At 44.8% G+C, this 14922-nt stretch overlaps 1 protein-coding gene across 2 annotated transcripts in view; it reads right to left on the bottom strand.

Annotated features, from left to right (window-relative positions):
• Window positions 1-13255, bottom strand: part of XIAP (X-linked inhibitor of apoptosis) — a 53833-nt gene extending 40578 nt beyond the window's left edge. The window contains exons 1-2 of one of the 2 annotated variants that reach the window (XM_031006063.2): window positions 13056-13255; window positions 12666-12792 (exon numbers count right to left, since the gene is read on the bottom strand). The gene's annotated coding sequence lies outside the window, so the exon portion shown is untranslated. The remainder of the gene's footprint in view (window positions 1-12665; window positions 12793-13055) is intronic. The other variant, XM_055376872.2, reaches the window with a different exon arrangement.
• Window positions 13256-14922: the final 1667 nt, after the last annotated feature.

The following is a 14922-nucleotide window of genomic DNA, read 5'->3' as shown; positions in this document are numbered from 1 at the left end:
TGCACCATTGCACTCCAGCCTGGGCAACAACAGCGAAATTTCGTCTCAAAAAAAAAAAAAATTAAAAATTAGTCGGGCATGGTTGCACATGCCTGTAGTCCACACATGCCTGTAGTCCCAGCTACTCAGGAAGCTGAGGTGGAAGGACTGCCTGAGCCTGGGAAGCAGAGTCTGCAGTGAGCTATGATTGTGCCAGTGCACTGTACCCTGGGAGACAGAATGAAAAGCTATCCAAAAAAAAGAGAGAGAGAGGGATACAGGTCAAGTCCCAGAGATAAAAGCAGTCATCAGGTCATGTCCATGGTGGTTGGCCAGAAACAAATGCCTTTTGGTCCACTGCTTGAGTGGCAGTAAACCAGCAGCAGAAGAGAAGGGCTGAGAAACACAGGTGATACCTGATTGCTACTTATTGGGTTTCTTTTTTTGTGATGGAGTCTTGCTCTGTCACCCAGGCTAGAGTGCAGTGGCGTGATCTCGGCTCACTGCAACCTCCATCTCCCACATTCAAGTGATTCTCCTGCCTTAGCCTCTTGAGTAGCAAGACTACAGGGGCGCGCCACCATGCCCGACTAATTTTTGTATTTTTAGTAGAGATGGGGTTTCGCCATGTTGGCCAGACTGTTCTCAAAACTTCTGACTTCAGGTGATCTGCCCGCCTCAGCCTCACAAAGTGCTGGGATTACAGGCGTGAGCCACCGCACCCGGCCAACTTATTGTTAACTTGAGTTGAAAATAAAAGGACTTGCTAAGTGAGACACTAGTGTGCCAAAAAAAAAAAAGGACGAAAAACAAAAGGACTTCTTGTGGAAAAACTTTTCTGAGTGATATCTATCTTTGGAGTTATGAACTGTTCATCCACTGCCTTGTAAAAATTTACAATGACTTTGGGGCCTGGTAAGAAGAAAGAAGTATCCGCGAACTTTGGGCAAAAACTTCCCTAAAATAATTTTAACAAAAAGAGCAGCTCAGAATCAAGTATACTAAAAAGCATCATCATTATTATTATTACTATGAGATGGAGTCTCGCTCTGTCACCAGGCTGGAGTGCAGTGGCACAATCTCGGCTCACTGCAACCTCCGCCTCCTGGGTTCAAGCAATTCTCGTGCCTTAGCCTCCCAAGTAGCTGGGATTACAGGCACGTGCCACCATACCCAGCTAATTTTTGTACTTTTAGTAGAGACGGGGTTTCACCATGTTGGCCAAGATGGTCTCGATCTCCTGACCTCATGATCCTCCCGCCTCATTCTCCCAAAGTGCTAGGATTACAGGCATGAGCCACCGCACCCGGCCATTATTATATTTTGTAGACACTCAGGAGCAAAAATTGTTCATAATAACTATGTCTTGCTGGACAGGATAATAAAAATCATTCTCTTACTTCACAGAAAAAGAAACTAATCCGCTTGGGAAACATAGGTAGACCCAGTCACTAAAAAAAACAAAAAAAAAACAAAAAAAAAACCCAAAAAACTAAGGCATGGTGGCTGGAGCCTGTAGTCCCAGCTACTCAGGAGGATGAGGTGGGAGGATCACTTGAGCCTGGCCACTCCAGCCTGGGCTGATAAAACCAGATCCTGTCTCAAAAAAAAAAAAAAAAAAAAGAAAGAAAGAAAGAAACTAAAACATAAGGAAGGTAAATGATTTGACTAAGGCCATAGAGCTGATTAGTGGCATGGAACCAGAACTTACTGTACTCTGATACTTTGTCCAGATAACTTATTCTGACAGAGTGATTAGATAGCAGTTCATACAATCAGATGGTTCCAGAAATGCCATGGATGACTTCATAAGCAGGTAATACCTACCCCTAGACATTTCTCAGAATGAAGTATTCTTTTTTTTTCTTTAAGAGATGGGGTCTCGACCGGGCTTGGTGGCTCATGGCCAAGTGTGGTGGCTCACGCCTGTAATCCCAGCACTTTGGGAGGCTGAGGTGGGTGGATCACTTGGTCAGGAGTTCGAGACCACCCTGACCAACATGGTGAAACCCAGCCCCTACTAAAAATACAAAAATTAGCTGGGCATGGTGGCACATGCCTGTAATCCCAGCTACCCGGTAGGCTGAGGCAGGAGAATCACTTGAACCTGGGAGGCGGAGGTTGCATTGAGCCCAGATCGTGCCAATGTACTCCAGCAGCCTGGCTGACAGAATGAAACTCCGACTCCCTCACACACACACACGCACGCACAAAAAGAGATGGGGTCTTACTATGTTGCTCAAGCTGGTCTTGAACTCCTGGCCTCAAGTGATCTTCTCACCTCAGAGTGAAGTATTCTATTCCATGATCATGTTAGGATCTCAAGCAAGTACTTAAACAACTTTTTTTTTTCTTCTGGGACAGGGTCTTGCTCTATCGCCCAGACTGGAGTGCAGTGTCACAGTCTCGGCTCACTGCAGCCCCTGCCTTGCAGTTTCAAGCAATCCTACCACCTCAGCCTCCTGAGGAGCTGGACTCCAGGCAGGCGCCAGCACACTCAGCTAATTTTTAAATTTTTTTTTGTAGAGACAAGGTCTCACTATATTGCCCAGGCTGATCCAACAAGTTATGGATAAGAGCCCACATCTTTTCTCTTTCTTCAGTAAAAATATTTAACTCTATCTGAAAGCCACAGTGCTATCTATATTCAAACATTTAGTACGTTTCTCTTCTGTCTAGGTTTTAATTTTTTTTAAATGACACAAAGTAAAGGAAACTGTGCTACAAACCAAATTTAAATGATACAACATATTTCATGAGTGTCCGCATGTACCCAAATACTATCTACAAACTAATTTTCATTTTCCTTCATCCTATCATTTTAGCTACAAGTAAGTACTTTCTCTACTAAACATGCTGAATTTAAACTAAAAATTTTCAATCTTGGCTGGGCATGGTGGCTTAAGCCTGTAATCCCAGCACTTTGGGAGGCTGAGGTGGGCAGACCACCTGAGGTCAGGAGTTCGAGACCAGCCTCGCCAAAATGGCAAAACCCTGTCTCTACTAAAAATACAAAAAAATTAGCTGGGCGTGGTGGCGCGTGCCTGTAGTCCCAGCTACTAAGGAGGCTGTGGCACGAGAATCGCTTGAACCTGGGCGGCAGAGGTTGCAGTGAGCTAAGATTGCGCCACTGCACTCCAGCCTGAGCGACAGAGCGAGACTCCGTCTCAATTTAAAAAAAAAAGATCAATCCTCTTTGGTTTAATGTAAGGTCAAAATTTAAGCATGGGCTTGTGTGATTCTATAGCTCATCTTCTCTTCCTTCACGATGTTACCTTTGATAATAACTAACATATGTAATGTGCTTTACAATTTAGAATGTTTTCATATATGGAATCTAATTTAACCTACATAATATATCATAGGCCTCATCTGAAATATGAGGAAACAGTAGTTCTGACTGTTACTCATCAAAGGTCATGCACCCAGTGATTATGACCAATATAGGTCTAAGGAAATTACTACAAGGACTACTGGCAGAAGGGACAGTCCAATGAGGTAGCAGAAAATGTTAGGCTTCCTTCCCTCTCAAGGCCTAAAAAATTAGCTAGAACCATAGAAAGGTTAAGTCACATGGTAATATATGCTGAGATGTCTGTGTTTTTTTTTTTCTTTTCTTTTCTTTATTTTTGAGATGGAGTCTCACTCTGTCATCCAGGCTGCAGTACAGTGGCATGATCTCAGCTCACTGCAACCTCCACCTCCCAGGCTCAAGTGATTCTCCTGCCTCAGCCTCCTAAGTAGCTGGGATTGCAGAGGCATGACCCAGCTTTTTTTTTTTTTTTTTTTTTTTTTTTTTTTTTAGTAGAGATGGGGTTTCGCCCTGTTGGTCAGGCTGGTCTTGAACTCCTGACCTCAAGTGATCCACCTGCCTCGGCCACCCAAAGTGCTGGGATTTCAGGTGTGAGCCACTGCGCCCAGCCAGATGTCTGTATTTCTGTATTTAAGGTGAATAAGATGATTACAGAAATAAGAATAAAATTTAAACCATAATATTTTATAAGTACCAGGGAATGCACAATGGCAGCAGCCTTGTCCAGTTTAAGAAATCAGCTTTAATCCACTTAGTTCAACATCTGACCATCTGAGATCAAGCTATTCTCAGTCTGTACAGGTAAACGTGACTTTTCACTATGACCCATATCCTCGAAAATACATAAAACTATATCATAACAAGGTGAATCACATGTATCCATAACAAAGACTGGGTACCAAATCATACCAAAATCAAATCCCAAAATGTATCAAACAGCAGAGCTACAAATGTATCACAATTTAAAACAATAAAAGCCCATGCCAAGTCCTGCAAAATGGACATAAGTATGTTTTTATCATATAAAGGATAACCTATTATTAACCACATACAGAGCAGATAAAATATATAATCCATAAATTTGGCCTCAAATTCCTGTTTTTGTTTTTTGAGATAGGGTCTTGCTCTGTCCCCCAAGCTGGAATGCAGCGCCCTGATCTTGACTCACTGCAACCTCCACCTCCTGGGCTCAAGTGATCCTCCCACCTCAGCCTCCAGAGTAGCTGAGATTACAGGCACACGCACAACCATGCCCAGTTAATTTTTCTATTTTTAGTAGAGATAGCATTTTACCATGTTGCCCAGGCTGGTCTTGAACTCCTGGGCTCAAGGGATCTCCCTGACTTGGCCTCCCAAAGTGCTGGGATTAAAGGCATGAGCCACCATGCCTGGCCTGGGATTGTTATATGGAATTTTTTTCCTTGACAAAATCTCAGATAATCAGGCTTAAAAACTATTATAATGGGTTTTGAATCGTTGGAATCAACTAGCCCTTAAGCCCAGCCACCCTGGGTTTTTTGTTTGTTTGTTTGCTTGTTTGTTTGTTTTGAGACAGGGCCTCACTCTGTCACTCAGGCTAGAATGCAGTGGTGCCCTCATGGCTCACTGCCGCCTTGACCTCCCGGGCTCAAGCGATCTTCACAGGCGCATGCCATCACATCCAGCTCATTTTTTTATTATTGGTAGAGACGGGGTCTCACAATGTTGCCCAGGCTGGTCTCAAACAATCCTCCCACCTCAGCCTCCCAAAGTGCTGGGCTTACAGGTATGAGTCACCATGCCTGACTCTGTTACTTTACAGATGAAGAAAGTGCAGTATAAAATAATACACTGGATAAATACAAAATGTATTTTGAAAGACTTCAGGCCGGGCGCAGTGGCTCACGCCTGTAATCCCAGGACTTTGGGAGGCCGAAGCAGGTGGATGACCTGAGGTCAGGAGTTCGAGACCAGCCTGGCCAACATGGTAAAATGCTATCTCTACTAAAAATAGAAAAAATAACTGGGCATGGTTGTGCGTGCGCCTGTAATCCCAGCTACTTGGGAGGCTGAGGCAGGAGAATCACTTAAACCCAGGAGGCAGAGGTTGCAGTGAGCTGAGATTGCACCAATGCACTCCAGCCTGGGCAACATGAGCAAAACTCCGTCTCAAAAAAAAAAAAAAAGGCCAGGTACGGGGGCTCACACCTTTAATCCCAACACTCTGGGAGGCCAAGGCAGGCGGATCACAAGGTCAGGAGTTCAAGACCAGCCTGGCCAACATGGGGAAACCATGCCTCCACTAAAAATACAAAAATTAGCCGGGCGTGGTGGCACACGTCTATAATCCTAGCTACTCAGGAGGCTCACGCAGGAGAATCACTTGAACCCAGGAGGCGGAGATGCAGTGAGCTGAGATTGTGCCACTGCACTCTAGCCTGGGGGACAGAGTGAGACTCTGTCTAAAAAACCAAACCAAACCAAAAAAAAAAAAAAAAAGACTGCTGGGCGCAGTGGCTCACACTTGTAATCCCAGCACTTTGGGAGGCTGAGGCGGGCTAATCACGAGGTCAGGAGATGGAGACCATGGTGAAACCCCGTCTCTACTAAAAATACAAAAACATTAGCCAGGCGTGGTGGCGGGCACCTGTAGTCCCAGCTACTTAGAGAGGCTGAGGCAGGAGAATGGCATGAACCCGGGAGGCGGAGGTTGCAGTGAGCTGAGATCGCACCACTGCACTCCAGCCTGGGCGACAGAGCGAGACTCCGTCTCAAAAAAAAAAAAAAAAAGAAATGTTAACTATAGAATGTTGAATGGGGGGGAAAAAAGATTAAAACAACCTGTAGACAATATGATCGTAATTATTCTATTTCATAAATTTTCTATAATAAACACATATCTCTGGCCAGGCACGGTGGTTCATGCCTGTAATCCCAGCACATTGGGAGGCCGAGGCGGGCAGATCACATGAGGTCAGGAGCAAGACTCCGTCTCAGAAAAATAAATAAATACATAAAATAAAATAAGCCAGGTGTGGTAGCACACCTGTAGTCCCAGCTACTTGGGAGGCTGAGGCAGAAGAATCGCTTGAACCTGGGAGGCGGAGGTTCAGTGAGCCAAGATCTCACCACTGCACTCCAGCCTGGGTGACAGAGCTAGACTCTGTCTGAAAAATATATATATTATATATTATATATATATATTTTACATATTATATTGTATTATATATCATGTATATTATACATATAATATGTAATATATTATATACTATATTATATATATGTTATATACATATATTTTATGATATTATATATGATATATCATATCTTATATATCATATATCAATCATATATAATATACTGTATATGATATAATATATGATATATCATATATATTATATATCAGGTATAATATATATTATATAATATATATAGAAACACATATTTCTTTTATAACTTAAAATACTCAAAGGCCGGCGCAGTGGCTCATGCCTGTAATCCCGGCACTTTGGGAGGCCGAGGCGGGCAGATCACATGAGGTCAGGAGTTCAAGACCAGCCTGGGCAACATGGTGAAACCCTGTCTCTACTTAAAATACAAAAAAGGCTAGGTGTGGTGGCTCACACCTGTAATCCCAGCACTTTGGGAGGCTGAGGTGGGTGGATCACGAGGTCAGGAGTTCAAGGCCAACCTGGTTAACATGGTGAAACCCCGTCTCTACTAAAAATACAAAAATTAGCCAGTTGTGGTGGCATGCGCCTGTAATCCCAGCTACTTGGGAGGCTGAGGCAGGAGAATTGCCTGAACCCAGGAGGCGGAGTCTGCAGTGAACAGAGATCGCGCCATTGCACTCCAGCTCTGGGCGACAGAGCAAGACTGTCTCTGAGGGGAAAAAAAAAGATACAAAAAAAAAAAAAAATTAGCCGGGTGTGGTAGCACACGCCTGTAATCCCAGCTACTTGGGAGGCTGAGTCACCAGAATCACTTGAACCCAGGAGGTGGAGGTTGCAGTGAGCTGGGATCATGCACTGAACTCCAGCCTGGGTGACACAGCAAGACAATGTCTCAAAAATAAATAAATAAAATAAAATATTCAAAATACCCTTTTTTTTTTTTTTGAGACGGAGTCTCGCTCTGTAGCTCAGGCTGGAGTGCAGTGGCGCAATCTCGGCTCATTGCAAGGTCTGCGTCCCGGGTTTACACCATTCTCCTGCCTCAGCCTCCCAAGTAGCTGGGACTACAGGCGCCCGCCACCATGCCCGGCTAATTTTTTGTATTTTTTTTTTTTTTAGCAGAGACGGGTGCCAGGATGGTCTAGATCTCCTGACCTCGTGATCCGCCCGCCTCAGTCTCCCAAAGTGCTGGGATTACAGGCATGAGCCACCACGCCCGGCCTTAAAATACCCTTTTTATGTTTTGAATTCAACACCTAAAATAACATATCAAAAATGTGAACATGTAAAGAAAGATGGGGTCACTGACACGCACAATCCCACAGCTAATTGGAAACAAAGTCAATAACCTAGGTACTGTGGTACCCAACCTAGGGCTCTTTCCAAACACTGTAGCACATGACCTCTAAGATACAGAAACAGTATTTGTTAAATTCTAAAGTATTTTTTATCTTATCACTACTGTTTGTCTCCTCATATCTACTCACACAATGTCCTTTAATAGTGCTAACAGGTTACATTTTATAATACTATTACCAGATTACCTCACAGAGATAAAGCTTGAGAATTGACAGCTCATGATAATCTCCCAGCCTCAAAAGAACAATGGAAAAACAAACAAACACACAAAAGCAAAATAAAAACAGAGGAACAAAAAAAAGCAAAAAAAAAAAAAGAAGAAAGGCGGCCTAGCGTGGTAGCTCGCGCCTGTAATCCCAGCACTTTAGGAGGCCAACGCAGGCAGATCACGAGGTCAGGAGAATACCATCCTGGCTAACATGGTGAAACCCTGTCTTTACTAAAACACACACACACACACACACACACACACACACACACACGGTGAAACCCTGTCTTTACTAAAACAAACACACACACACACACTCTTAGCCGGGTGTGGTGGCGGGTGCCTGTAGTCCCAGCTACTTGAGAGGCTGAGGCAGGAGAATGGCGTGAAGCCGGGAGGCAGTGCCTGCAGTGAGCCAAGATCGCGCTACCGCACTCCAGCCTGGGCAACAGAGCCAGACTCCGTCGTCTCAAAAAAAAAAACAAAAAACAAAACAAAAAAAAACAGAAGAAAGGCATTTGTTTTGCCATATTTATCCTTGGAATCCTACCACATACTACAACGAATGCCTGGAACACATTAAGTGCTCAATGAATGTTTATTTCATAAACTGTAGGTTTTGCTCTCTGCTAATACTACCTACCAGACTTAAATATTAGACCAAACAAAAACAGTGAAATATCATTATTTTATATTTGGTATCTCTAAACATTTACAATATAAATACAGGATTTACTAAAGAAATTAATGTTTACAATGAAATAAAAGGAGAACATTTATTTACTAAATTAGTAAATTTAGTAAAATTTATGTTACTAAAATATTTTAAGCACTATACAAATTAGCTGGTCCATTAATTATAATAATTTTGAGAAACTGCTCACTTTCTGAAAATGAAAAAAAAGAAAGACAAAATAAAATAAAAACCAAGGAAAAAAATAATAATTCTTAACTATTGAAATGGTCCTGGCTAACCTTTAGATATTATTACTTTGTCAGCCTAGTTGGAATCATCCAATGCACTAGAAAGCAATAAAATTACAGGTATAGTACAAGGGCCACTAGACTAGAACCTAGACTCTAGTCCAAGCTTTGCTAATAATCAGATATATTACGGTGGGCAATATATTTTTTTGAGTCTTAATCTATTTCTAAAAACCAGACAGCTGGGCCAGGTGCAGTGACTCACGCCTGTAATCCCAGCACTTTTTCACCTGAGGTCGGGAGTTTGAGACCAGCCTGACCAACATGGAGAAACCCGGTCTCCACTGAAAATACAAAATTAGCCGGGCGTGGTGGCGCATGCCTGTAATCCCAGCTACTCGGGAGGCTGAGGCAGGAGAACTGCTTGAACCTGGGAGGCAGAGGTTGAGGTGAGCCGAGATTGCACCATTGCACTCCAGCCTGGGCAACAAGAGTGAAACTCCATCTCAAAACAAAAACAAAACTAGACAGCTGAACTCCTAATCACTACAAACTGTTTTAGTCTTAACTTTTTATTTCTTTTTGAGGTGGAGTCTCACTCTGTGGCCCAGGCTGGAGTTGAATGTTGCGTTCTCAGCTCACGGCAACCTCCGCCTCATGGGCTCTCAAGTGGTTCTCCTGCCTCAGCCTCCCAAGTAGCTGGGACTACAGGGGTGCACCGCCACACCCAGCTAATTTTTGTATTTTTAGTAGAGATGGGGTTTCACCATGTTAGCCAGGCTGGTCTTGAACTCCTGACCTCAGGTGATCCGCCCACCTCAGCCTCCCAAAGTGCTGGGATTACAGGTGAAAGCCACCGCACTTGGCCCTAGTCTTAACTTTTTTAAAAAATATGTTCTTATCTACAAGAGTCTACAATTCAGATTTTTGTTTCTTTGTTTTGTTTGAGACAGGGTCTCACTCTTTCGCCCAGGCTGGAGTACAGTGGCCCAATCATGGCTCACTGCAGCCTCCACCTCCCAAGGCTCAGGTGATCCTCCTGCCTCAGCTCTCCAAAGTAGCTAGGACTACAGGCACAAGCCACTGTGCCCGGCTAATTTTTGTATTTTTATTAGAGAGAGGGCTGCGCCATGTTGCCCAGGCTGCAGATATTTTCCTTGTGTCAATTTTTTTTTTTTTCGGGACAAAGGGGCACTCTTGTCGCCCAGGCTGGAGTACAGTGGTGCGATCTCGGCTCACTGCAGCCTCTGCTCCTGGGTTCAAGCAGTTCTCCTGCTTCAGCCTCCCATGTAGCTGGGACTACAGGCGCACGCCACCACACCCGGCTAGTCTTTTTAGTAGAGGCGGGGTTTCACCATGTTGGCCAGTCTGGACTCCAACTCCTGACCTCAGGTGATCCGCCCGCCTTGGCCTCCCAAAGTGCTGGGATTACAGACATGAGCCACAGCGTCAGGTGTCAAATTTTTCTTGTGGTTTATTAAAAAAAGGGACCTAATTAGCCAGGTGTGGTGGTGGGCACCTGTAATCCCAGCTACTTGGGAGGCTGAGGCAGAAGAATCACTTGAACCTGGGAGGCGGAGGTTGCAGTGAGCTGAGATGGCACCACTGCACTCCAGCCTGGGAAACAAAAGTGAAACTCTGTCTCAAAAAAAAAAAAAAAAATGGACTGGCCAGGCGAGGTGGCTCACACCTGTAATCCCAGCACTTTGGGAGGCCGAGGCTGGTGCATCACCTGAGGTCAGGAGTTCGAGATCAGCCTGGCCAACATGGGGAAACCCGGTGTCTACTAAAAATACAAAAATTAGCCAGGCGTGGTGGCGCATGCCTGTAGTCCTAGCTACTGGGGAGGCTGAGTAGCTTGAACCCAGGAGGCGGAGGCTGCTGTGAGCCAAGATCGGGCCACTGCACTCCAGCCTGGATGACAGAGTAAGACTCTGTCTCAAAAAAAAAAAAAAATTAATTAATTAATAAAAAAAAAACACCATGCTAATCTTCTTTGAATTGTTCCAATTTTAGTATATGTGCTACCACTGAAGCAAGTACCCAAATTTGATGTTTTAAATGTGTTAAAAGTTTGCTATATTATTTGATAATCAAGAAGCTTAGGACAATTTCTAAAAATATATGACGACTAGTAACATATTATTTTTACTATCTTACATTAGGAGAGAGCAATACAAGAAAACGAAACATGAGTATCCAATAATAAGGTCTGCTTTGTCAGCTGAGTTGACCTGAATCATACCGGATTTTACAGTACAAACCACTGATATGTATAAATACATATATGCACATAAATATGTGTACATACCATTGGTATATACTTGCTTATGTTGATATATATATTTGTGTGGGAAGGTGTGAACTTTAAAACTTTTCAATTATGAAATCAATATGAATTTATAACAAATTCAAACCGTACATTAGGTCATGTGAAGTGCAAAGTAAAAAGTCTTCTATCTCTCTTCTCCTCCATAAGTAATTACTATTAACATTTTTATTGTGTATCCTTCAAGAAACTATCTGAGCAAATGCAAGTATACACACGTACATGTGAAGGTGTGTGTATAAATCTAAACTGTTGCCACTTCTTGAATGTGGGGGTGGGGGGGGAATCTCAAGTACTCCATAAGCATGTTAAATACATTGAAATACATAGAAAGTGGTACCACAGTCACTGGTACAAAGTATTATACTCTTCAGAAATGTGTGTTGAATTGAATACATTTAATTTTCATGCTTGGAGGCGATATGGAGCAATTGCGCAGAAAGAGTGGTGGGCAGGAAGCCAGATAACATGGGTTCTAATCTAACTAGTTGGATAGCCTTTAGCAAGCTATGAAATCTTCCTAAGCCGTGGTTTCTGGTTTTGTAAAAGGACAGGGTTTGACTAAGATCCCTTCCAACTCTAAAATGTTATAATTCTAAGATGGCCGTCTGTAACACTGTTCATTGACTATAATAAATATTATGGGGGAAAAAAGAAAAAGAAACACTACTGCAACCTCCAGTCTTACAAATTTCTGTGAGTCATTAAACTATCAAAGTATAGTTGTGACAGAACTAGCGACATAATTATATTTGAAAGCAAACTACTAGATTATTAAAATCTGATAGGTTGGAGTTTTTTAACAAAGGTTGGATTGACGTTGTTCCTTTTTCGGAGGTGGAGAGGGCTACTGCTTAGTTTGAGAAAAAACACTCCCCTCCCCGAAAAGAAAACAATTTAAGTGTTATGGAGTTAAAATAATGAAACAAAGTCAAATTACATTTTGTTTTACAGAACATGCCGGAAAGGTGACTGGGAAAGCAGATTGGAAAGAATCACCAGCTAATTTCCTCTTCCGGAAGCTCTTTGGCCCTTATTCTTTCAGTTTCATATGCCCTCTCCAGACACACTCCACCCTGCTCCACACAAGCCACAGGTTATCACATGGGGAGGAAATCCCTTTGATCATATTTTTTTAAAAAGTTCTTTGCCTCAATTTACCTTAGGTGTCACAGGGTTTAGGAAGGCAATCCTGCAGGCCTGAAGTCACCCACCCACCCACGCCTGCCGTCGGCAGTCCGAGGAACCCAGGCAAGCAGCCGGGGCCGGGCCACCCCTGATGGGCTGGCGCGGCCTTCCCGCCCTCCCCAGCAGCGCCGGCCCGAGGGAAGTGGAGGGGAAAAGAAGAGAGGGGAAGGAGGGAAAGCGGGGGAGGGGAAAGCCTACACAAGCTGTACCCACCACGCCAGGACAGCCGGCCCGAACTGCCTCGCGGCGATCGGCTCGGTCCAAGGGGAGGGTCCCGGAGGAAGCGCGGCCCGAGCCCCAATCTGGAAATGCCAACTCCGCTCTGCGGCTTGGCCCCAGCCTAGGTGAAGGAAACGGAAGTCCCTTCGTCTCCCTCAGGCGCCTCTACCGACCGACCCATCCCCTGGAGAAACCCGGAGTCGTGAAACCCGAAGTGTGTCCACGTCAGGGCCTCAAAGAGACACCGGGCGCGGTCCGTCAGTCTCCCAGCCCGGGCTGCGCCACTGGGCCCCGGCTGTGTCCCTCCCACCCCCGGCCGGGAGGTCAGCCTCCTGCCCTGCAAAGCCCCTCCTTCTTCCCCCCCTCCGCCATTTTTCAACTTACCACTTGGGCCGGGCGTCCCTCGATGAGCGCCACGCCGGCTCCGGGCGCCGCCAAGGTCCCGCCACCTCCCCGAACCGGATGGGGGCAGTAAGAAAAAATGAGGCCCTTGCAACCCCTACCCCCACCCCCACCCGACCCCCCCGCCCGGCTGGAACCGGGAATCTGACCTAGCGGGCGCACATGCGCAGTGAGCACCTCGTAGTCTCCGCCCCCAGCTCCAGTGTGTCTTCTTTCAGCCTCAAGGATGGTTTTTCCCACGGTTTTTACCTGTTGGGCCCTGGGGTTGAGAAATAGTGGAAGAAAGGCCCAAAGACAGAAAAGAGGAGGAGAAGGGGCGAAAATGTTGAGTTCTTACTGTAGATCAGGTACTGTGTTAGGCATATAACGTGTTCTTTGTTGTAATGTTGACAACCCTGTAAGATAAGCACTGTCTTTGGGGGTTTAGTAAGCCCATTTTACAAAGGAAACTGAGGCCCAGAGGGGATGACTATCCCAGTATCACGCGGCTAATAACGTAACTGAGGTTAGAATAGGATCTGTTTCCAAGAAGGGAAGGATGAAAGGGATGACAAGAAAGGGAGACCCTGGGGGAATGGCGGGGGTTAAGATTGGGAGGTGAAGGGAAAATTAATAGAGGAAAAAGAAAGCAGATGGACCGGAAACAAAGGAAGTCTGTGTACATAAAATGCTGGTCATACCCTGAATTTATTTCAAATGCGTTGTAGGATTGTCAGATCAACATAGGAATTTTTGTTTCAGGAAAATGGGATCTTACAGGGTAATGTGGTGAGATGATGGATTCTGAATATTTCACTTCAAATGAAATCAAGTGATACAAGATATGATCCTCCCTTCACAACAAGGGAACTTGGAGGGAGGAGAGGAAAGAATTTTCTTAAAACTCGTAGTTGCATGTTTATTCTCCCCTTGGGTACCCTACCCTATCTTCTAACAAATCAGAACTACTCCTTGTGCCCCGCCTATCCTCAGTTTTCCTGCCTTCCGCTAATTTGTTCAAACTACTCCCTCTGCCTATGTGAAAAGACTGCCCGTGGAAGGGAGCGGGACTCCGTCTCAGAAAAAAAAAAAAAAAAAGACTGCCCGTACACAAAGCCTTCTCTGATTTTCTTAGCTGAAGTTCATCTCTCCATGCTCTGAACTCTAGTGGCACTTCTCTAATCTTTGTTTTTGCTTTTTTTAAGCACCGTTTTTTTCTTGTGGTAAAATGTACATAACATAAAATTTACTGTTTTGGCTGGGCATGGTGGCTCACGCCTGTAATCCTAACACTTTGGGAGGCCGAGGCGGGTGGATCACCAGAAGTCAGTAGTTTGAGACCAGCCTGGCCAACATGGTGAAAACCCGTCTCTACTAAAAATACAAAAATTAGCCGAGTGTGGTGGTGAGTGCCTGTAATCCCAGCTACTTGGTAGGCTGAGGCTGGAGAATCTCTGGAACCCGGGAGGCGGAGGCTGCAGTAAGCCGAGATCGCACCACTGCACTCCACCGTGGGTGACAGAGCGAGACTCCGTCTCAAAATAAATAAGTAAATAAAAATAAATAGGCCGGCGCGGTGGCTCACGCCTGTAATCCCAGCACTTTGGGAGGCTGAGGCGGGCGGATCATGAGGTCAGGAGATCGAGACCATCCTGGCTAACACGGTGAAACCCCAGTCTCTACTAAAAATACAAAAAATTAGCCGGGTGTGGTGGCAGGCACCTGTAGTCCCAGCTACTCGGGAGCCTGAGGCAGGAGAATGGCGTGAACCTGGAAGGCGGAACTTGCAGTGAACCGAGATCCTGCCACTGCACTCCAGGCTGGGTGACACAGCGAGACTCCGTCTCAAAAAAATAAAAATAAAAATAAA

This window comes from Gorilla gorilla, chromosome X (genome assembly GCF_029281585.2).
Source record: "Gorilla gorilla gorilla isolate KB3781 chromosome X, NHGRI_mGorGor1-v2.1_pri, whole genome shotgun sequence".
NCBI classification, from domain to species: domain Eukaryota; kingdom Metazoa; phylum Chordata; class Mammalia; order Primates; family Hominidae; genus Gorilla; species Gorilla gorilla.
This window is presented reverse-complemented; position numbering and strand designations above follow the sequence as displayed.